Source organism: Budorcas taxicolor, chromosome 7 (assembly GCF_023091745.1).
Source record: "Budorcas taxicolor isolate Tak-1 chromosome 7, Takin1.1, whole genome shotgun sequence".
Lineage (NCBI taxonomy): Eukaryota > Metazoa > Chordata > Mammalia > Artiodactyla > Bovidae > Budorcas > Budorcas taxicolor.
Genome location: NC_068916.1, coordinates 22,110,684 through 22,134,290, shown reverse-complemented (window position 1 = coordinate 22,134,290; position 23,607 = coordinate 22,110,684).

Sequence of the window (23,607 nt, the reverse complement as noted above, 5' to 3'; positions counted from 1 at the left end):
TCGTTGGCATCATCTCCTAAAATTAATTATCCCCAAATATAAATGTTCACTATCTAAATATGTTTCAAAGGAACCTTTGATGAAACATCTTGGTAAATAATCCTTATTGCTTCAAGACCCTTATCTTGAGCTTTTCAGATTATCTCAGAAGTTTTTCTTTATATTACCATATTTCTAACACATATATATATCCCTACTGACACACTAGTCCCACTTTTGAGTGTTACCTTAAAACCCACTAGAATTCTTGAGATAGTTTACACTTTCTTACTGGGGACTCAGGTACACAGCTTCATCTACCCAGCACCTTTATCTCCCCCACTGGTGCAACCTGTCTGAACCACCTTTCTACCTACCCTGCTGGATACTAGCTGCCTGTCATGCAAAGAGCAGGTCCTGCTGCCTTCCAGGAAATGCTCCTTCAACTTCCCACCAGCAATGGCTGTTCACTCCTCTGTGCTCTTCTGGTACTTGTTTTTATACCTTGCCTCTGTTGGGTTCTTGTCTAGTTGCCCACACCCTTCCCCTTCCCCACATGTCTATAAGCCTCTGGGAGGCCAGGGACCTCGCCTTGCTTATCTTTTTATCCTTACTGTAGTGCTTTCTTGCATGTAACAGGCATTTGATGATACTCCTTTCAATTAAAATACTTTGTAATGCTAGCTTGGTGAAAATGTTGTTTGAAACACAGACATTTAAATTTTTAAATGCTGAAGTATAAAATGCTCTTAAAGCTTTTTTTTAAATGTAAAAATGAAGGATATGATCATTGTCTTTTACTGCAATGATTATATGCAGATTATATGGGTGCTTTATAATTATATTTTATAACTGTAAAAACATGACTTTTTAAAATCTGTTTATAAAAAAGCAATGAGTACACAAATGCATTATCTCTTTGGTAGTTCAAAGCCCAAATAGATCAATACATGCCAAAATAGATGTATTCCTGATTTTAAAAAACAACTTTTAAAATTAGGCCTACAAGGCAATGACCTGAACTGGCTTATGAATATCAGTCTCAGACTGACAGCCAGTATTACACTGTATGTTAGAATGAAATATTGGAGGCATCCCATTAACAGTAATTTTATGGATATGTGTTTTAGCACCTTTTCAACATTTTTGGGTTTTAGTAACTATAGTCATAGTATAAAATATAGATAAAAATAAAACTATTAGAAAATAGGCAAAATTATCAATATTACAAGGATTCTAAAATCATATTCTATTTTATTTTTAAAATCCAAGAGAATTAACTAAAAATTCTAATGTTTAGGAGTTTCAGCTTAAGTGGAGGCATATAAGAAGTGTTCCAAAATCAGTAACTATTTATGTACTAGAAATAATCAGCTAGAAAATACACTAGAAAAAAACAGATTCCATTCTTAATAGTCATAAAAACAAAAAATACCTACAAATAATCTCTAAACAAACATATAAAGTCTAAGTGAAAAAATTATTCCATTTTATTAAGAGTTGACTAGAGACATGCTGTGTGTAAAATGAATGCTGTGGACCTACCATTCTTACCAAATCAACTCACTAAAATTAATATTTCAGTGACATATTTTAGGAACTCAAAAAATAATTTTAAAGGGCATCTGAGAATAATAGGCAAGACTAAGAAATTCTGGGGAAAGAAGAGTTGTAAGGTAAAACATTCTTCAGATTTCAAAACACAAAGATAAATAGGAAGGCCAGAAACAGACCCAAATGTTTATAAAATTATAACATATGATAAAGTATATTACCAATTATCAAGAAAAAGATAAACTATTCAAAACTAGTTCTGGGACAACAGACAAGCTGGGGAAAAAACAGCATCTTACCATAAAACACATACCAAATTAATTCTTAATGGATTAAAGATTCAAAGGTAATAAATAAGCTGAAAGAAAATATGGTGATTGTTTAATCTCAGGATGGACAGGGAATTAAAGATAAGGTAAACAGATTTTGCCATAAACTTTAAAAATTTTCTGTACACCAAAAATCTTAAAATTAACACAAATTTGAAAAATGTTAACAAAAATATACTGGACAAGTTAATTTCCTTTCTGTTTATTCATCAATTTAAAAGTACCAGCTAATACGCCAGTTGAAGCACATAGTAGGAAGGTTAAGTGCATCTTTGGAGACCAGTGTCCTTGGGCCTAGTGCAGGGTCTGTCGTTTATTGGTTGGGTAGCCTTGAGCAAGTTATACAGGCACACCTCATTTTATTGTGCTTTGCTTTATTGTGCTTCACTGATACTGCATTTTTTTTTTACAAAGCTTTGTGCAACCTTACATTTTCAGATGATGGTTAGCATTTTTTAGCAATAAAGTATTTTTAAATTAAGGTTTGAATATTTTTTTAAGACACCATGCTATTACACACTTAACAGACTGTGGTGTGGTGTAAACAATTTTTATGTGCACTGGAAAACCAAAAGATTCTTGTGGCTCACTTTATTGTGATATGATGGTGGTCTGGAATTGGACCCGCAGTATCTCTGAGATATGCTTGATATCTCTGATATTCTTGAATCCTCCTAAATCTCAGCCTGTTCATCTCTGAAGGAGGCCAAACAGTTCCATGGGGTGACTCTGAGGAGTACATGAGATAATGCACATATTTAGCCCCCTACCTAGCCAACTTAGATGTTTTCCTCTATCTCACATCTCACTGTACCCAATAGTTAATCATTATAATCAACTTCCCTGCCCCTTTCTTATTCCACCTTACTCTCCTGGGCAAACTGCAGCACTGGTTAAATCCAGCCCCCCTCCTCCTTCCACCAGCACCTGCACAGCTAGATAGCGCTGGGGGGAAAAATATGCAAACATGCTGACTGGTTTCATTTAAAATTAATCATCAGTCATCAAGAGGAACTTTAATGCTGACTGACAGTCATGCTCCACTGCCCTGGTCCATTCTCTATCCTCAATGACCTTTGTCTTCAGGACTCTAATGTCTCCTCCCCCATGCTCACCCTCAGCTGTGCCTTTTCTTCCTATTTCACTTAAGCATGTATCATCTTAATCTACCAATCTAACTGCATTTGTATCCATACACTCTGTCTTTTCTCCTATTATTTGAGATTAATGGTCTCTGCTCCTAGCAGAGAATTCTCTCTCTCTCTCCCTCTGTATGTGTGTGTTTCTGTACTTGGTGCCCACATCCCCTCCTTACCTACTCAAGGACATTGCTCCAGCAATTAATTATCCTGTCTGCTCTATGATTGATCTATCACTCTTTTCTCTCTCTACTGGATCTTTATCATTCAGCATGCAAACATTTTGGGGTTTCCCTGGTGGCTCAGAGGTTAAAGCATCTGCCTCCAATGTGGCAGATCCAGGTTCGATCCCTGGGTCAGGAAGATCTCCTGGAGAAGGAAATGGTAACCCACTCCAGTATTCTTGCCTGGAGAATCCTGTGGACGGAGAAGCCCTGTAGGCTCCAGTCCATGGGGTCGCAAAGAGTCGGACACAACTGAGCGACTTCACTTTCACTTTCATGCAAACATATTATTTCTACAATACTGAAAAAGCTCTCCCTTGACCCCACTTCTGCCTTTAACTACTGCCCCATCTCTCCCTATCCCTTTACAGCATAACTTCTCAATAGATACAGATAGCTCAATATTTGCTACCTCCAGGTTTTTCTTTCCAGTTTTCTCTTGAGCCCATTACAATTAAGTTTTAGCCCCCACCTCTTCACCAGAGCAACCTTCAAGGTCCCCAGTGGCCTATATGTTTCTGAACTGAATGGTCAATTCATAGTCTTCATCTTATCGCCCCTCTCAAGGGATCAGACAAACTGATTTCTCTTTCCTTGAAATGTTTTCCGGATATCACATTTGCTTGGTTTTCCTCTTGCTTTGTTGACTGTCCCTTCACAATTTCCTTCACTGGTCCTTTCTCGTCTCCTCTACTGCTAACCATCAGAGCGCCCAGAACTTAGTCTTTGGTCTTCTTCCGTTTCTAAAAAACCAGTCTTACAGTTTTAAATGTCACTTCTATATTAACGACCCCCAAACACAGAGAGAGCTTAACTTCAGGTTCACACACCAATTCACTGTCCTCACAGATGTCTAATGGGAATCTTACACTTAACACACCCCAGTTTACTTTGTACTCTTACTCTCTCCCACTTCTGTCCCAAATCTGCTTTTCCTATTCTGTTTCATTGGTCTGTATATCTGTCTTTCTGCCAGCACCACAGTGTTTTCATTACTGTAGCTTCATTTTGTTCTTCTTAATTTGGTTACTTTTCATTTCTTCTTCTTGCCCAATTATTATGATGGTCAGAACTCCCTACACAGCTCAGTTCAGTTTAGTCGCTCAGTCGTGTCTGACTGTGTGCAACTCCATGGACTGCAGCATGCCAGCTTCCCTGTCTTTTACCAGCTCCCGGAGCTTGCTCAGGAGTCTCATGTCCATCCAGTCAGTGATGCCATCCAAACATCTCATCCTCTGTCATCCCCTTCTCCTCCTGCCTTCAATCTTTCCCAGCATCAGGGTCCCTTCCAATGAGTCAGTTCTTCGCATCAGGTGGCCAAAGTATTGGAGCTTCAGCTTCAGCATCAAGTCATTCCAATGAATATTCAGGACTGATTACCTTTAGGATTGATTAGTTTGATCTCCTTGTAGTCCAAGGGACTCTCAGGAGTCTTCTCCAACACCACAGTTCAAAAGCATCGATTCTTCGGCACTCAGCTTTCTTTATGGTCCAACTCTCACATCCATACATGATTACTGGAAAAACCATAGCTTTAATGATTCAGACCTTTGTTGGCAAAGTAATGTCTCTACTTATTAATATGCTGTCTATGTTCGTCATAGCTTTTTTTCCAAAAAGCAAGCATCTTTTAATTTCATGCCTGCAGTCACCATCTGCCATGATTCTGGAGCCCCAAGAAAATAAAGATTCTCACTGTTTTCATTGTTTCACCATCTATTTGCCATGAAGTGATGGGACTGGATGTGGTGGTCTTAGTTTTTTGAATGCTGAGTTTTAAGACCTAGAATCTAGCTTCTGTTAGCTGCCTAACTGGTTCCCCCCTCCTTAATCCTGCTTCTGCTTTCCTTCAGTCTGTTCTTAGCAGGGCAATATGAGTTATCTAAATGAGATCATATCTTGTTACTGCTCAAAATCTTTCTGTAGATTTCCATCTCAGTCAGAGTTCTTAAAAGCTAAAGTCTTTACAGTAGTCTATAAGTAGGATGATCTCACGACCCAGTTTTCCCAGGACACTTGCAGCTTCTATCTATAGACCCAGTGTAATACCCATTAATGGACCTCTCTGGTGGCTCAGACAGTAAAGAATCTGCCTGCAGTGCCGGAGACCCAGGCTTGATGCCTGGGTCAGGAAGATCCCCTGGAGAAGGAAATGGCAACCCACTACAGTATTCTTACCTGGAAGATCCCATGGACAGAGGAGCCTGGTGGGCTACAGCCCAAGGGGTTGCAAAGAGTCGGACACGACTGAGCGACTAACACTTTCACACACTTCCCAGTACCTACTAATACCTCCCACCTTTCACTCTAAAAATGTCCCAACTTGGATAATACATTGTATACGGTCACCCAAATTTTAGGACCCTGCTCCACGTGTCCCCCTCCCCCTTTAGTTCCCTGACTTCGTCTCCTATTACTCTCTCCTTTGCTGTCTTCATTCAGGTTACTCAGGCCTTGTTCTCCTTTGAACATGCTTCTTCATTTTATTGAAATATAGTTAATTTACAATGTTATGTTTAATTTCTGCTATACAGAAAAGTGACTCAGTTGTGTATATATATATGTATACACACACTCTTTTTCATGTTCTTTTCCATTATGGTTTATCACAGGATATTGACTATAGTTCCCTGTGCTCTACAGTAGGACCTCGTCGTTTATAACATGTGCTTCTGCATGTTCCCTCTTCTTGGGAATGCTCTTCCCGTATCTACGTGGCTGGGCCCCTATCTCCTTTATGTCTTTGCTCAAATGTCACCTGCCTAATCAATCCTTCCTTGAAGACCCTATTTAAAACTGTAGCCTGTTCTCTCTTCATCTAACCTTACCTGTTCCTGCTTCGTGTTTCTCCATATCACTCCCTGACATCCTAACTATTTACTTCTTCACTTTGCATTCTTCTATTTTCTCATGGAACTTACATCCCATGAGGAATACGTTTGTCTCCTCAGCAGTTAAAATAGTGCTTAGCACAAAGCAGTGCTCGATAAATGTTTGTTGAAAAAAATGAATGCATGTGTTACTGTTATCATTATTATAGTTAAATGGGTAAAAGAAATTATTAATTTTCAAAGAAGAAAACATTGGCTGGCCAATAAATATGCCAAAAAAAAAAGTGTCCTTGGGAATTCCCCACTGGTCCAGTGGTCTTGTGGTTAGGACTCTGAGCTTTCACCGCCCAGGGGCCAGGTTTAATCCTTGATTGGGGAACTAAGATTTCATATGCCTTACAAAAGAAAAAAAAGTGTTCCTGCTTCACAGGTGAAGTGACAATGTGATTCCATTTTCCATGTAACACTTTAATAAAGAATACAAAATGACTGTGTCAATATTGAGTATAATGAGATACACATTCATGCTCTTCTCTTGGAAATGTAAACTGGTTTATTTTTTCTAGAAAGAAGATGGCAAAGTGTATCAAGAGTCTTAAAATGCCTGTGTTTTTTTTTTTAATATAGTAACTCAACAGCTAAGAAATAATCAGCGATACATGAAATATTTATGAACATAGATGTTTATCAAAGCATTATTTGCAATCTTAAAAAATTAAGTATGGCCTAACAAGGGACTTCCCTGGTGGCTTAGTGGTTAAGAATCGGCCTGCCAATGAGGGAGATAAAGGTTCAATCCCTGAGTTGGGAAGATCCCCTGAAGAAGGAAATGGCAACTCATGCCAGTATTCTTGCCTGGGAAATCCCATGGATAGAGGAGCCTGGCAGGCTACAGTTCATGGGGTTGCAAAAGTGTCAGACACGATTTAGTGATTAAACAGCAAAACATGGCCTAGCAAAGGAGGTAAAAGGCCTGAAAATATGAAACACTGCTAAAAGAAGTTAGAAACAGATGGAAAGACATGCTGCGCTTATGGATTGGAAGTCTCAGAAATCAGTGGAATGTCCCTACTAACCAAACTCATCTACAGATTCAACATCATCGTTATCATAACCCCAACGGCATTTTTGCAGAACTAGGAAAAAGAATCATCCTAAAATTCATGTGGAATCTTAAGGAACTCTGAAGAGCCAAAACAATTTTCAAACAGAAGAAAAGAACTGGAGGCCTCTCACTTCCCAGTTTCAAAAGCAATACTAAAGAGCAACAGCAATCAAGATAGTTTGATACTGGCATAAAGCAAGATATATGAACCAATGGAACAAAGTAGGGGTGCCAGAAACAAACTTGCACATATAGCCAAACAATGTTCACAAGCATGCCAAGACCTCACAATGGTAAAAGGACAATCCCGACAACGAATTTTTTTAAAAACTGTACATTCATGTGCAAAACAATGAAATTGGACCCATATCTTACACCATATATAAAAATGAGCTCAAAACAGACTTAACTGTAAGACCTAAAACTATAAACTCTGAGAAGAAAAGCTTCAGGACTTTGAATTTGGCAATGATTTCTTGGCTATGACATTGAAGCACTGGCAACAAAAGCAAAAACAGACAAATGGGATTGCATCATCATTTAAAACTTCTGAGTGTCAAAGGATACACCAGAACAAAAAGACAACCCAGGAAATGAGGGCAAATATTTGCAAATCATATATCTGCTAAAGGGTTAATACCTAGAATACGAAAAGAACTCATACAACTCAACAACAAAAAAGCAAATAACCTGTTTTAAAATGAGCAAAGGAACTGAACAGACAGTTCCCCAAAGAAGATATGAAAATGGCAGGCATTTGTAAGAAATGATGCTCAACATCACTCATCATTCAGTTCAGTTCAGTTCAGTTGCTCAGTTGTGTCTGACTCTTTGCGACCCCATGGACAGCAGCACGCCATGCCTCCCTGTCCATCACCAATTCCTGGACTTTACTCAAACTCATGTCCATCGAGTTGGTGATGCCATCCAACCATCTCATCCACTGTCATTCCCTTCACCTCCTGCCGTCAATCTTTCCCAGCATCAGGGTCTTTTCAAATGAGTCAGTTCTTTGCATCAGGTGGCCAAAGTATTGGAGTTTCAGCTTCAACATCAGTCCTTCCAATGAATATTCGGGACTGATTTACTTTATGATGGATTGGTTAGATGTCCTTGCAGTCCAAGGGACTCTCAAGAGTGTTCTCCAGCACCACAGTTCAAAAGCATCAATTCTTCAGCACTCAGCTTTCTTTAATAGTCCAACTCTCACATCAATACATGACTACTGGATAAACCATAGCCTTGACGAGACGGACCTTTGTTGGCCAAGTAATGTCTCTGCTTTTTAATATGCTGTCTAGGTTGGTCATAACTTTGCTTCGAAGGAGTAAGCATCTTTTAATTTAATGGCTGCAGTCACTGTCTGCAGTGATTTTGGAGCCCCAAAATATAAAGTCTGACACTCTTTCCACTACTTCCCCATCTATTTGCCATGAAGTGATGGGACCGGATGACATGATCTTAGTTTTCTGAATGTTGAGTTTTAAGTCAACTTTTTCACTCTCTGCTTTCACTTTCATCAAGAGGCTTTTTAATTCCTCTTCACTTTCTGCCATAAGAACGGTGTCATCTGCATATCTGAGGTTATTGATATTTCTCCCACAATCTTGATTCCAGCTGTGCTTCATCCAGCCCAGCGTTTTTCATGATGTACTCTGCATATAAGTTAAATAAGCAGGGTGACAATATACAGCCTTGACGTACTCCTTTTCCTATTTGGAACCAGTCTGTTGTTCCATGTCCAGTTCTAACTGTTGCTTCCTGGCCTGCATACAGATTTCTCAAGAGGCAGGTCAGGTGGTCTGGTATTCCCTTCTCCTTCAGAATTTTCCACAGTTTATTGTGATCCACACAGTCAAAGGCTTTGGCATAGTCAAGAAAGCAGAAATAGATGTTTTTCTGGAACTCTCTTGCTTTTTCCATGATCCAGCAGATGTTGCCAATTTGATCTCTGGTTCCTCTGCCTTTTCTAAAACCAGCTTGAACATCAGGAAATTCACAGTTCATGTATTGCTGAAGCCTGGCTTGGAGAATTTTGAGCATTACTTTACTAGTGTGTGAGATGAGTACAATTGTGCGGTAGTTTGAGCATTCTTTGGCATTCCCTTTCTTTGGGATTGGAATGGAAACTGACCTTTTCCAGTCCTGTGGCCACTGCTGAGTTTTCCAAATTTTCTGGTATATTGAGTGCAGCACTTTCACAGCATCATCATTCAGGATTTGAAATAGCTCAACTGGAATTCCATCACCTCCACTAGCTTTTTCTGTAGTGATGCTTCCTAAGGCCCACTTGACTTCACATTCCAGGATGTCTGGTTCTAGGTGAGTGATCACACCATCGTGATCATCTGGGCTGTGAAAATCCCTTTGTATAGTTCCTCTGTATATTCTTGCCATGTCTTCTTAATATCTTCTGCTTCTGTTAGGTCCATACCATTTCTGTCCTTTATTGAGCCCATCTTTGCATGAAATGTTGGTATCTCCAATTTTCTTGAAGAGATCTCTAGTCTTTCCAATTGTTTTCATCATTAAAGAAATGCAAATGGAAATTGAAACCATAATGAGATACTACCTAATACTCATTAGTATAGCCATTATCAACAGAACAGAAGATGTGTATGGGTAAGGATGTGGAGAAATTGGAATTCTTGTGCACCACTGGTGAGAATGTATGATGGTACAGCCATTATGGAAAACAGAAATTTTCCATAACACACAGATTACAGAGTTTTCTCAAAAAATTAAAAATAGAATTATCATATCATCTATCAATCCCAATTCTGGTATATATCTAAAATGATTCAAAGCAGGATCTCAAAGAGCTGTTTTGCACACCCATGTTCATCACAGCATTATTCACAATAGCAAAGAGCTGGAAGCAGCCCAAATGTCCATCTACAAATGAGTGGATAAAGATAATGTGGCTTATACATACAATGGAATGCTATAAAGCCTTAAAAACAGATGAACCTCAAGATACTATGCTAAGTGAAATAAGCCAGTCACAAAAGGACAAATTCTGTATGATTCCACTCATAGGAAGTATCTAAAACAGTCAAAATCATAGAAATTAGAAAGACAGTTACCAAGTCAGGGGGAAAGAGAGAAAAAGAGATGAAGAGGAATTAGTTCTTGGTACCTTTTGGTTTTGCAAGATGAAAAAGTTCTAGAGATCTGTGTACAACAATGTAAATATATTTAGTACTACAGAGCTGTACTCATAAAAATAGTTAAGATGGTAAATTTAAATTTTTTTAATTACAATTTTAAAAACTCAGTATGTAAATAGTTAAATCAATAACGGTGTGTTTTTATGAAAGTACGTTATTCAGCCTTCAAAAATATTGCTTAAGAATTATTTTTAATAACATGATACAATACTTGTGATATAGGGCAAGTATTTTTAAACGTATACAGTAGTACTGACCAATTAATGAATTCATGGATGAATAAACTATGTTTAAAAAACATGAAAAAAATAACCTGAAGGAAATATCTCAAGGTATTAACAGTAGGTATGTTTGGATGGGGGATTATAGATGACTTCTATTTTAGTTTCTTTTCTGCAGTCTTTCATACTTTAGAATTGTTTACAAATAACATTTTTATAATCATATAGAAGTTAAAATTAAACTTTTTATTTTTTACTTTCATTTTATTAACTTAATAAAAGTTTTTCTTTTTTAATTTCTATATGATTATAAAGTACAAAGTCCTGGGGAGCAAAGATGAAAAACATAAAGAATATAAAACTGGAGCTCTCCATGGACACAGTCTAGCCAGATCATAAGCTCCTTCCTTTTGGCCTCAGTAACTAGGCCAGTGCCCCAACCTGGATCTGAGCTCTGTGGAGTTGAAACCCAGGTCAAAGTCATTTTCTCCCATCCCAACCTGGCATTTTTATCTCTCCTCTCACAGTCACCTCTACCCTGATTTAGATCAAGTCAAACTTGCTCTGCTGATGTAAATTACCTTATCATGAGGTCATATTTAACAGACTGATGAATGGGTCATAAAAAATTATGAAGATCTGAACTATCACTCAGTGTCTCTGAGTTAGAACAAAAATGTCTGAAACCTGATTTTTGGAACCTTGAAAGCAGCGCTGCAAATTTAACCCCTTTCGTTGAATACTCTCATTCTGGCTCCCCTCTGGCTGCTCCCTGTCCCGGCATAGCCCACCGGCTCCCATTCCTACTGCCCCCTTCCCTGCTACTGTGTCCTCTGAAACCCTGCTCCACTGTGGATAGGCAGCTTTCCTCCATCAAGAACATCCCTGGTTGCTCTCTCCACATCCTCGCCTTGACAGAGCTCCAGCTTCCCCTGAGCACTCCACTTCCTCGTGCTCCTGTCTTTCAAACGGAGGCTCTTTCTTTTTGACCTCCTGTGAACTTCAGAGCCAGGTAAGATCTTAGGACATTCCTTGTTCTCCACCATAACTTCCTCACCTTCACATATATAAAATGTTTCCTTCAAGGTTTATGCTCTGCCCTTCTGTTTCCTGTTACCAACGACATGCCAGTTGTTTATCCACATTCTGTGAGTTGTCTGGAATCCAACCTGAGGTATTGATGACTTTTGTGCTCAGGTAATGAGTAATCCTACACCACATCCTCATACTAACTTGACCTTTACAGTTCTATAATCCCTCCCTGACAAGGACACACCCTGGGCCCCATCATCAGTCACAACTACTCCACCTCATTCCAGGACCTTTTATTTTCTTCACAACTGTTTAGCTCTGACCTTGACATCCGTTCCTTTCCCTTCCAGTTGATACCTCATGATCCCTTCGTTACACTCACACTGCTACCCGAGTCATTCTGTTTACCCATCTTACAAACTCTAAGCCCAAGATAAATCAAAACCATTTTACTCTTCACTCTCAATCTGCTTCTGAATCAAGATGAAGAAGGGAAGGGGGATCACTGATGGGCTGGAGGAACATTTGAGTTGGGAGAATAACAGACGGGGCAAAAGTCCACCTGTGATTGAAATGGTAAATTTGTAGAGACACCAATTCACATAGTTGTGTGATCTCTACTGTCCCAGGGTCAGAATGAAATGCACAAAGGGCTGGACTGGGGATTTTGCAGCTCAGGAGAAAATGGCAAGACAGTGGAGGAGCTGGGACTGAGGCAAAGAGAGTGAGTGAGAGTGAAAGGCGCTCAGTCGTGTCTGACTCTCTGTGATCCCATAGACTGTACAGTCCATGGGATTCTCCAGGCCAGAATCCTGGAGTAGGTAGCCTTTCCCTTCTCCAGGGGATCCTCCCAACCCAGGGATCAAACCCAGGTCTCCCGCATTGCAGGCAGATTCTTTACCAACTGAGCTATCAGGGAAGCACATTTGAAGCAAAGGACCATCATATCTAGGTAGAAGATGAAAGGGAGTAAAAATGTGACAACTTCTGCTGTTTCTAGGGCGCTGTGTCCATCAGTTTTTTTCTTTTCTTTTTGGTGTATGAGAACCTGGCACAGTTTTAAGATCCAGAGTGTTCAAAAGAAGAGCCTGCAGGTCAGCCTAACTGAGGTGTCAGGATTGGTTCCACCTTTCCTGGACCGTTCACCACCAACAAAGACGTGACTATGGTGATATGAAACCTAAGGAGACTGAATGTAGTCAGTTGGTTAAAGGCCGGGGGATAGAGTTCATTTTTCATAATAATGACATTAATAATTAATAGTGTAGACTTGAGGTAGACCAACCAGAGTTTCAATTTGGCCCTGCCACTTACTAACTATAATAACTAGGTGAATTACTCACTTTGGTTTCTTTATCTGTAACGTGGGGACAATAAGAATATCCTAAGCAGCCACTGTGAGGACTAAATGATGTCTTAGGCTATTGTTAGTATTATTATTATAATAATACAATATCAAAGAGGGTTGATACTTTTCCAGGAGTTTCTAATTTCTAACCAGGCATCTAGCTCAGAAGATTAAGATCTTCAATAACTCATATTACTTGAATTTAACTCAGTCAAAACCTTCTGATATTTTCCTATGAAAGCTTACTTCAGTATGACTGTATCCTATTAGGAGACCTATGTGTTCCTATGTATCTTCTCTTTTGGTTGGTCTCATATAGACCCACGGTTATAAATACCATCCATACATTGATAACTGTATATCTCATTCAGACCTCTCCTATGATCTTCAGACTTGTATGTCCAACTGTCTCCAAACTTTATATTTAAATATTAGTTTACTTTTATATCTAAAATAAAACTCTTTTGCACAGGCAAGAAAAGAAAATATAGATAAAATTGAACTCCATAAAAACTTAAAACTTCTTAACATAAAGGAATCTAATCAACAGAGTAAAAAGGCAACCCATGGAATGGGAGAAAATATTTGGGAGCTATACATCTTATAAGTGGTTAATACATAGAACATAAAAAGAACTCCTACATCACAAACAACAACAAAATCACCCAATTAAAACTGGCAAGGAAGTTGGATAGACATTTCTTCAAAGAAAACACACAAATGACCAATAAGCATATGAAATGATGCTCAACATTACTAATCATCACAAATCACAATGAGATATCACTTTGTACCTTATTATTAATAGAATAGCTACTATTTTTAGAAAAGGGGAAAGTAACAAGTCAAGGAGGATCTTGTTGCACTGTTGATGGAAATGTAAAATGGTGCAGTCCCTATGGAAAACAGTATGGCAGTTCCTCCAAAAATTAAAAATAGAGTTACCATATAATCCAGAAACTTCATTCTGGATATACACTCAAAGAATTGAAAGCATGAACTTGAAGAGATATTTATACACCTATATTCACACTATACACAACAGCCAAAAGATGGAAGCAACCCAAGTGTCCACTGACAGATGAATGGAAAAACAAACTGTAGAATATCATACAAACAATGGAATATTATTCAGTCCTAAAAAGGAAGAAAATTCTGACACATGCTTTAGCACACATGAACCTTGAGGACATTATGCTTACTAAAATGAGCAGTCACAAAGAACAAATACCATATGATTCCACGTAAATGAGGTTCAAAGAATGGTCAAATTCACAGAGACAGAAAGTAGAAAGGTGGTTGCTAGGGGCTGAGAAGGGTGGGGAATGGGCAGTTATTGCTTAATGGACACAGAGTTTCAATTCTGCAAGATGGAAAGAGTTGGTGATGGTTATAAAACATCATGAACATACTTAATGCCACTAAACTGTACTCTTAGAGTTACGATGATAAACTTGACGTTATATGTATTTTATCACAATAAAATTTTTAATTAAAATAAAATTCTTAATTTCCCAAATCCCCCACCCCACCCAATTTCCTCATTCCAAAACCTGGCACCAGGTTACTTAAGCCCAAAACCAGGAGTCATTGTTAATTCCTTCTCTCGTGCCCATATGCAATAGTTAGTAAGTCACGTTACCTTTTGCTTCCAAATTGTATTCTGAATTCACCCACTTATCTCTTCCACAGATACCACTCCACTTCAGGCCATCCTCCACTCTTGCCTGTGATGCTCCAAAAGTTTCCTAACCAGTCGACCTGTTTTCATTCTTGTCCTCTACGGTCAGTTCTCCACGTAGCAGCCAGAGTGCTCTTTTCAGGATAGAAACCATGCCTTATCCTTTCTCTGCTTAAAAATACTCTGATGGTTTCTCATTGCACCAAGTATAAAATTCAAACTCCTTGACACTGTCTACAAAGCACTAGATGGTCTGGCCTCTTGCCAATGTCTCTGACCTTATGTCCCATCACTACTCACTTTGATCACTATGTTCCAGTAATGCTGACCTTCCCTACGTTGCTCAAATCTCCTAAGTGCATGTCCTCACCTCACAGCCTTTGCACTTGTTCCTCTGCTTGGAACACTGTCTCCCAGTTCTTCACATGATAGACTCCTTCGAACCTCTGCTCAGAAATCACCTGCTCAGAAAAATATTCACTCACCATTCAGTCTAACGCAGCCACCCACTGACTGTCACTCTTCACACCCTTATGCTCTTTTATCTCTACTTGGCACTTAACCACTATTTGGCATTCACACTTATTTTCATAAGTTTGCGGTTGGTTTCGCCATCCTCCAATTATCCCACCATCTGGGCTCCCTGAGAACAGTGTCTTTCTCAATTCCAGAACAAGGTTGGGCATATAATCTAATTTGCTGAATGAATGAAGAAGTGAATAACATTAACAATCCAATTTTCCTTGTATGTCCCAGATGCTCATAAAATCTTTTGGGGTAAATTTGTACTTCTAATATTAGCTGTCACCAAGGTCTCTTCCACCTATTCTAGAATGTGCTAACCAGCCTTTAAAATGCAAGCAACCTATTTCACATCTCATTCTCTGTAGGTGTACCTGAAGGGAACAAGTTTATATTTCTACCCCCACTTTAGTGGCAGTGAGTATTTATATGAAATTTTTAAACTCTCATGTGCTTCTTGAAGCTAGATTGTGGGGTTTTGTATTGGAAATTACACTCATTCAAAGGAAAAGTCTGGATATCTGATAAGTCCTTTGAAAACTGTTCAAAGTATTTGATTATATAATTTTTTAGTCTGCAGAGTGTTTCAAGGCCCATTCTCTTCATGATTAGCTACCTATCTGTCCAGGACAAAATAGTCTAGCACAAATGTGATTTACCTGGCCCTTCTATTTGTGCAATTCCAATATCCAACCACAGCTGGGCTCATGAACAGAGACTTGTCTTTCTTTTTTTCCTGAGATGTGTCTGTAGTAGACACCTGGATAACAGCACAAAAGTGCTGCATATCCGCTGACAACTGAAGTCCTGCATGCCAAGCTCAGCTGCAGCTGCTCTGCTGTGCCCAAAATGCTGATATACATAGGTGATGACATGCCACTTGGGATGTTGTCTGATGATGTGGATAGAGTCCTGTTCCTTCACTCTTGAGTCATACTCTGGTGTTTTGAGGCCAAGGCAAACAATGTCTACCAGAGATCTTGGGCAAAAAATAGCTATTTAAATTTTTACTCATGGTCCCCTTTCTATAAAATCCATACACAGTCTAAGGGATCACCTGAAGAGGCTAGACAGACCTTCTGCATTTTCCTCTATTCTGATGCAGAAGCTCTAATATTCGTCTAAGCCTGGACCCTCTAGTCTTCTGTTTCTCAAAAGAGTTCTTTAGAGCTTTCCTCTTCCTCAGGCAAGTAAGTACTGACTGCTTCATCCCACACAACCTACAGACACATCCAAAGGTGTTTCTTTAAAGTCAGTAATCAAAATAAAACCGTTATGGCTAATATTTATTTCACACTTAATGGGTCCTAGGCACTGAGTTAAGCACTGCTCTGAGTTAAGCACTATCATCTGGGAAATTGAGGTTTAGAAAGCTTTAAAAACCTGCTAAGCTAAGACGTGAAAGAGTCAGCAGTTGAATACTGATCTTTATCCAGAGGTTATGCCTTTAACCAATACAGTATGCTATCTCTTATCAGGGAAATAAATTATAAAGCTTATCTGTAAAATTCTATTCTGTTGTTTAGAAGGTAAAACAAACCAAGGAGTTACAGATGTTTATTCTTCTGTATTTTAAGTCAACATATTGTTCAGTGATCTATGTATTAGTTATATATTGCTGCATAACAAGTACCTCAAAATTTAGCAGCTTAAGACAATGAACTTTTATCTCTTCAGTTGATGAGGCTCAGGAATCTGGGAGCTACCTTAGCTGGGTGGTGCTGGCTCAGTTTCTCACGAGGTTGCAGTCAAGCTATTGGTTAGGGCTGCAGTCATCTAAAGATTCAACCGATGCTGAAGTTGCCCCTCACAAGCTCACTCATATCAGGTCAGAGAACCTTGGTTCCTCATTGGCTGTTGGTAGGAGTCTTCATTCTTTGCCATCACTTGGGACAGTCAAAGGGCTGTTTACAACATGGCAGAAAGCTTGCTTCTCCCAAAGAAAAAGACAGACAGAGAAAAGGGTGGGAGGGGTATCTAAGAGGGAGGTCACTTTAAAATGTAATCACTGAAGTGACGAAATATCACGTGTGCTATATGCTGTTGGTCACAAAGACCAATCGTGGTACTAAGTGGGAGAAGCCTACACAAGAATATGAATACTGTCAACAACAACAACAACAAAATTACAGGAGGCTGTACATAAGAATATAGTTTACCTGGGTCTTAAGAATTACAATTCAGGAGACACAGATTAGGGTAACCCTGAAGGAGTGTTCCATGGAAGAGAAAGAGCCAGGGACTTATAAAGATAAAAAGGCATGGAAGTTGTTAAAAGTTGCCTGGCAAGAGCTGTAACTGACTCTGATACAAGTCAGAAAGCTACTGCCCTTAAGGAGCATGAGCTGTTTTAGGGTAGGAGTCTGAAAAGTAGATAGACTATTACAAGTTAAATCAGAGTAAGGGTCCCAAACTGATCACATGGACCACAGTTTTGTCTAATTCAATGAAACTATGAGCCATGCCATGTAGGGATACCCAAGATGGACGGGTCACGGTGGACAGTTCTGACAAAGTGTGGTCCACTGGAGAAGGGAATGGCAAACTACTTCAGTATTCTTGCCTTGAGAACCCCATGAACAGTATGAAAAGGCAAAAAGATATGACACTGAAAGATGAACTCCCCAGGTGGGTAGGTGCCCAATGTGCTACTGGAGAAGAGTGAGGAAATAACTCCAGAAAGAATGAAGAGATGAAGCCAAAGCAAAAACAACACCTAGCTGTGGATGTGTCTGGTGATGGAAGTAAAGTCTGTTGCTGTAAAGAACAATATTGCATAGGAACCTGGAGTGTTAAGTAAATTGCATGTATCAAGGTATGTATCCATGAATCAGGCACATTGCAAGTGGTGAAACAGGAGATGGCAAGAGTGAACTTAGACATTTTGGGAATCAACTAACTAAAATGGACTGGAATGGGTGAATTTAACTCAGATGACCATTATATCTACTATTGTGTGCGAGAATCCCTTAGAAGAAATGGAGTAGCCCTCACAGTCAATAAGAGTCTGAAATGCAGTTCAGTTCAGTTCAGTTCAGTTCAGTCGCTCAGTCATGTCCGACTCTTTGCGACCCCATGAATCACAGCATGCCAGGCCTCCCTTCCATTACCAACTCCCGGAGTTCACTCAGACTCACGTCGATTGAGTCAGTGATGCCATCCAGCCATTTCATCCTCTGCCGTCCCCTTCTCCTCTTGCCCCCAATCCCTCCCAGCATCAGAGTCTTTTACAATGCAGTACTTGGGTGCAATCTCAAAAACAACAGAATGATCTCTGTCTGTTTCCAAGGCAAACCATTCAATATCACAGTAATCCAAATCTATGCTTCAATCAGTAATGCTGAAAAAGCTGAGGTTGAATGGTTCTATGAAGACCTACAAGACCTTTTAGAACTAACACCCAAAAAAGATGTCCTTTTCATTATAGGGTACTGGAATGCAAAAGTAGGAAGCCAAGAGATACCTGGAGTAACTGGCAAATTTGGCCTTGGAGTGCAAGCAGGGCAAAGGCTAACGGAGTTTTGCCAAGAGCATGCACTGGTCATAGCAAACACCCTCTTCCAACAACACAAGAGAAGACTCTACACATGGACATCACCAGATGGTCAATACTGAAATCAGACTGAGTATATTCTTTATAGCTGAAGATGGAAAAGCTCTATACAGTCAGCAAAAAAGAGACTGAGAGCTGACTGTGGCTCAGATCATGAATTCCTTATTGCCAAATTCAGACTTAAATTGAAGAAAGTAGGGAAAACCACTAGACCATTCAGGTATGACCTAAATCAAATCCCTTATGATTATACACTGGAAGTGAGAAATAGACTCAAAGGATTAGATCTGATAGACAGAGAGCCTGAAGAACTATGGACAGAGGTTCATGACATTGTACAGGAGGCAGTGATCAAGACCATCCCCAAGGAAAACAAATGCAAAATAGAAAAATGGTTGTCTGGGGAGGCCTTACAAATAGTTGAGAAAAGAAGAAAAGTTAAAGGCAAAGGAAAAAAGGAAAGATATACCCATTTGAATGCAGAGTTCCAAAGAATAGCACGGAGAGATAAGAAAACCTTCCTCGGTGATAAATGCAAAGAAATAGAGGGAAACAATAGAATGGGAAAGACTAGAGATCTCTTCAAGATAGTTAGAGATACCAAGGGAACATTTCATGCAAAGATGGGCACAATAAAGAACAGAAATGGTATGGACCTAACAGAAGCAGAAGATATTAAGAAGAGGTGGCAAGAATACACAGAACTATACAAAAAAGATCTTCATGACCCAGATAACCATGATGGTGTGATCACTCACCTAGAGCCAGACATCTTGGAATGCAAAGTCAGGTGGGCCTTAGGAAGCATCACTACAAACAAAGCTAGTGGAGGTGATGGAATTCCAGTTGAACTATTTCAAATCCTACAAGATGATGCCGTGAAAGTGCTGCACTCAATATGCCTGCAAATTTGGAAAACTCGGCAGTGGTTACAGGACTGGAAAAGGTCTGTTTTCATTTCAATCCCAAAAAAGGCAATACCAAAGAATGTTCAAACTCCTGCACAATTGCACTCATCTCACACACTAGCAAAGTAATGCTCGAAGTCCTCCAAGCCAGGCTTCAACGGTACGTGAATGGTGAACTTCCAGATGTTCAAGCTGGATTTAGAAAAGGCAGAGGAACCAGAGAGCAAATTTCCAACATCCGTTGGATCATCAAAAAAGCAAGAGAATTTCAGAAAAACACCTACTTCTGCTTTATTGATTACACCAAAGCCTTTGACTGTGTGGATCACAACAAACTGTGGAAAATTCTGAAAGAGATGGAAATACCAGACCACCTGACCTGCCTCCTGAGAAATCTGTATGCAGGTTACAAAGCAACAGTTAAAACGGGACATAGAACAACAGACAGGTTCCACATTGGGAAAGGAGTACATCAAGGCTGTATATTGTCACCCTGCTTATTTAACTTATATGCCCAGTACATCATGGGAAATGCCAGGCTGGATGAAGCACAAGCTGGAATCAAGATTGCTGGGAGAAATATCAATAACCTCAGATATGCAGATGATACATCCTTATGGCAGAAACAAAAGCAGAACTACAGAGCCTCTTGATGACAGTGAAACAAGAGAGTGAAAAAGTTGGCTTAAAACTCAGTATTCAGAAAACTAAGATCATGGCATCTAGTCTCATCACTTCTTGCCAAATAGATGGGGAAACAATGTAAACAGTGAGAGTCTTTATTTTGGGGGGGCTCCAAAATCACTGCAGATGGTGACTGCAGCCGTGAAACTAAAAGACGCTTGCTCCTTGGAAGAAAAGTTATGACCAACCTAGACAGCATATTAAAAAGCAGAGACATTACTTTGCCAACGAAGGTCTGAATAGTCAAAGCTATGTTTTTTCCAGTAGTCACATGTGGATGTGAGAGTTGGACCATAAAGAAAGCTGAGCGCCAAAGAATTGATGCTTTTGAACTGTGGTGTTGGAGAAGACTCTTGAGAGTCCCTTGGACTGCAAGGAGATCCAACCAGTCCATCCTAAAGGAGATCAGTCCTAAATATTCATTGGAAGGGCTGATGCTGAAGTTGAAGCTCCAATACTTTGGCCACCTGATGTGAAGAACTGACTCATTGGAAAGGACCCTGATGCTAGGAAAAATCGAAGGTAGGAGGAGGAAGGGGATGACAGAGGATGAGATGGTTGGAATGGCATCACTGACCCAATGGACATGAGTTTGAGCAACCTGCAGGAGTTGGTGATGGACAGGGACGCCTGGCATGCCGCAGTACATGGGGTCACAAAGAGTCAGACACAACTGACTGAACTGAACTGAGGGGTCCCCCAAATCAGCTTGAGTTTCTGGTAGGTGTTTTGGGTGACTTCATCAGGTCAAAAGGTCAGATTCCACTCAGATTAAGACATTCATAAATCCAACTTCTTTAATGGCCTCTGATTCAATTTATAAAGCTCTCTTAGCAATACTGACTCTGTTTTGATTTTTGCTTTGTAATAACACAGGACACAATGATCACTGTGTACTATCCTGGAGACCAACTACCACATCTGCTAACATTTTAATCCATTGAATATAGGGTTCTAATCCTGAGTCTGCTATCTACCATAAACATCAGTTTTATTTTCTTTTATTTTATAAAGTAAGAACATCCTAATTCAGAATCTTGAGGGTTAAAAGGACTCAGGTAACTGATTCAGATTCTGAGTTCAATGTCTTTTGAAAAGATGCAATTCAAATAATAATAACATTCAGAGAGTAATCCCTGCCCCACCAAGAACTGGAAGGCCCTGAGTTGCTCTTGGCTTTGTGCATTTGGACAAGCCATACAAGAGAAATGGTTTTTCAAGATCTGCAACCCCTTTGGTAGCCTACTGAATTGTTTCTAAACCCTTTCAGGTCTGTTTTCTGACGCCCAACTGATTATTTCTTAAAAGACTTTTTCACCTCCTTTGGTCTGGACATAGGTCAGCATTTTTCTCACAGCTTTCATTTATTTTGCAATATTAAAACAATTCTGAAAGTTTATTTTAAAGGTTTATGGAAGCATCGTTTTCCTTTCTGTTAGCTCCAGCAAAGGACTGTTACTTGAGATAAGATGCTAGAAAGGATTAAGTACATTTAATCCTAGCCAGGCATCTTCAGGAGGCCTAACAGTAGTAGGTTACAGTCGGTGTAAACAAGCAAGACCTGTTCAGTAAGACTAAAACCTGTATTAAGAATTTGAGCCTAATTTTTTAAAAAAATCCTTGCCCCATAATAAACATTTTATGTAAATGTTTATTTCTTTGTATAAAACATCCTGTCAAGGATAGCTTCTCCTCTATTTTTATTTTCAGTGTAGAATCCATCACAACTGGTTTAGCCAATAGGTTATATTTTAAAGTGAAAGTTTAGTTCTCTATCACTAAGCCACTATTATTACAAAAAGGAAAATGCCCCAATGTTAAATTTAACAACCCTAATTCTTAGAGGCCTTAGAACAGCGCTGTCCAATAAAATAGCCCACAAGCTACATGTGGCTACTGAGCTCTTAAAAGTGTGGCTAATCCAAACTGAAATGTGCTATAAAATTACACACTAGATTCTTATGATTTAGTATGATAATTATAAAAATATAAGATCTTATGTAAAAATGTAAACTATTACAAAATTTCTATATTGATTACATTATGAAATATGTTATGGATATATTGGGTTAAATAAATGTTATTAAAGTTAATTTCACCTGTTTGACTTTATTATGTAGGTTTGCTCTACACAATACATTTGAATTTCATATGTCCTTGTGCACATTTTATTAGTATAAAATTATATACGTTGTTTGCGAGTTCTCTAGTGGTCCAAAGCTTAGGATTTCCAGCTTTCACTGCGGTAGCCAGAGGTTCAGTCCCCTGATCTGGAACTGAGATTCCACAGGCTTCATGGTTTGGTCAAAAAAAATTTCTTGTATATAAGAAATTCAAATTTTAACTGGGTGTCCTACACTTTTACCTGCTAGATCTGGTAACTTAATTAATATGACTACTAGAAAACTTTAAATTACAAATGTAGCTACTTAACCTATCGGACAGTGCAGCTTTAGAATCACGTAGTTGCTTTTTAAAATTACCCTTCAACTTTTAACTCTGTGCAGAAATAACTGATCTGAGGAACGTTTAATCCTAGACTGAGATCGTCAATAACCCTGAAGTTAAAATTTGACATCTGCTTGAACAAGTTAAAGGACAACAAGAAGGGCCTGTTACAGACCACAATGTGAAAAGGGCCTGCGGATTAGAATTAAGTCGTTGCTCCCAGTCTCTCCATTGGGGTAGTTAACGGTTCCGGTTTCAAAATAATCACGGTCTCTTTTACAAAAATGGGCGGTGTCAAGGGCAGCACACTAACTACGAGACCCTGGGCTGGTCACCTAGCCCTTTAGGCCTCTGTAAAGGGAGGGGTGGGGGAAGGGCCGCTGCAGTCTTTTTAACACCTGAGCCGAGCCGCCGGCTCGCCCACTCGGGCGCTCCCCGGGCTCCGCGCCGGGCCAGCGAGCTTGGCCTCAGACGCCGGCGAGGTCACAAGTCTCGCGGCCTTCCTCGGCCCAGCGAGGCCTCCTTCCGCTGAAACCTCAGGGCTTGGCCCACGGAGGCGAGCGGAGACCGAGAGCGCCCGGGGGCAGCGACCCGCCGGAGCCCCAGGTGCGCCGGCGGCCCGGGCCCGCCCACCGCCGTCACGCGCGGTCCAGCTCCACCCCCGTCCACGCCGCACCACCGGCGGGCTGGGCGGGCTGGGCGGCTCAGGCCCTGAGCCCGCCCCGGCCTCGCGCACTATGTAAGGCCAGTGGCTTCGGCCGCGACCGCGGCAGGAGCTTGCGAACCTGTTCAGTCAGCGGACCGGCCCCAAGCTCCGAACCTGACTCGGTCGCGTCGTGGGGATCCGCCGCGCACGCGCGCAGGCTCGCCACGCTCCGC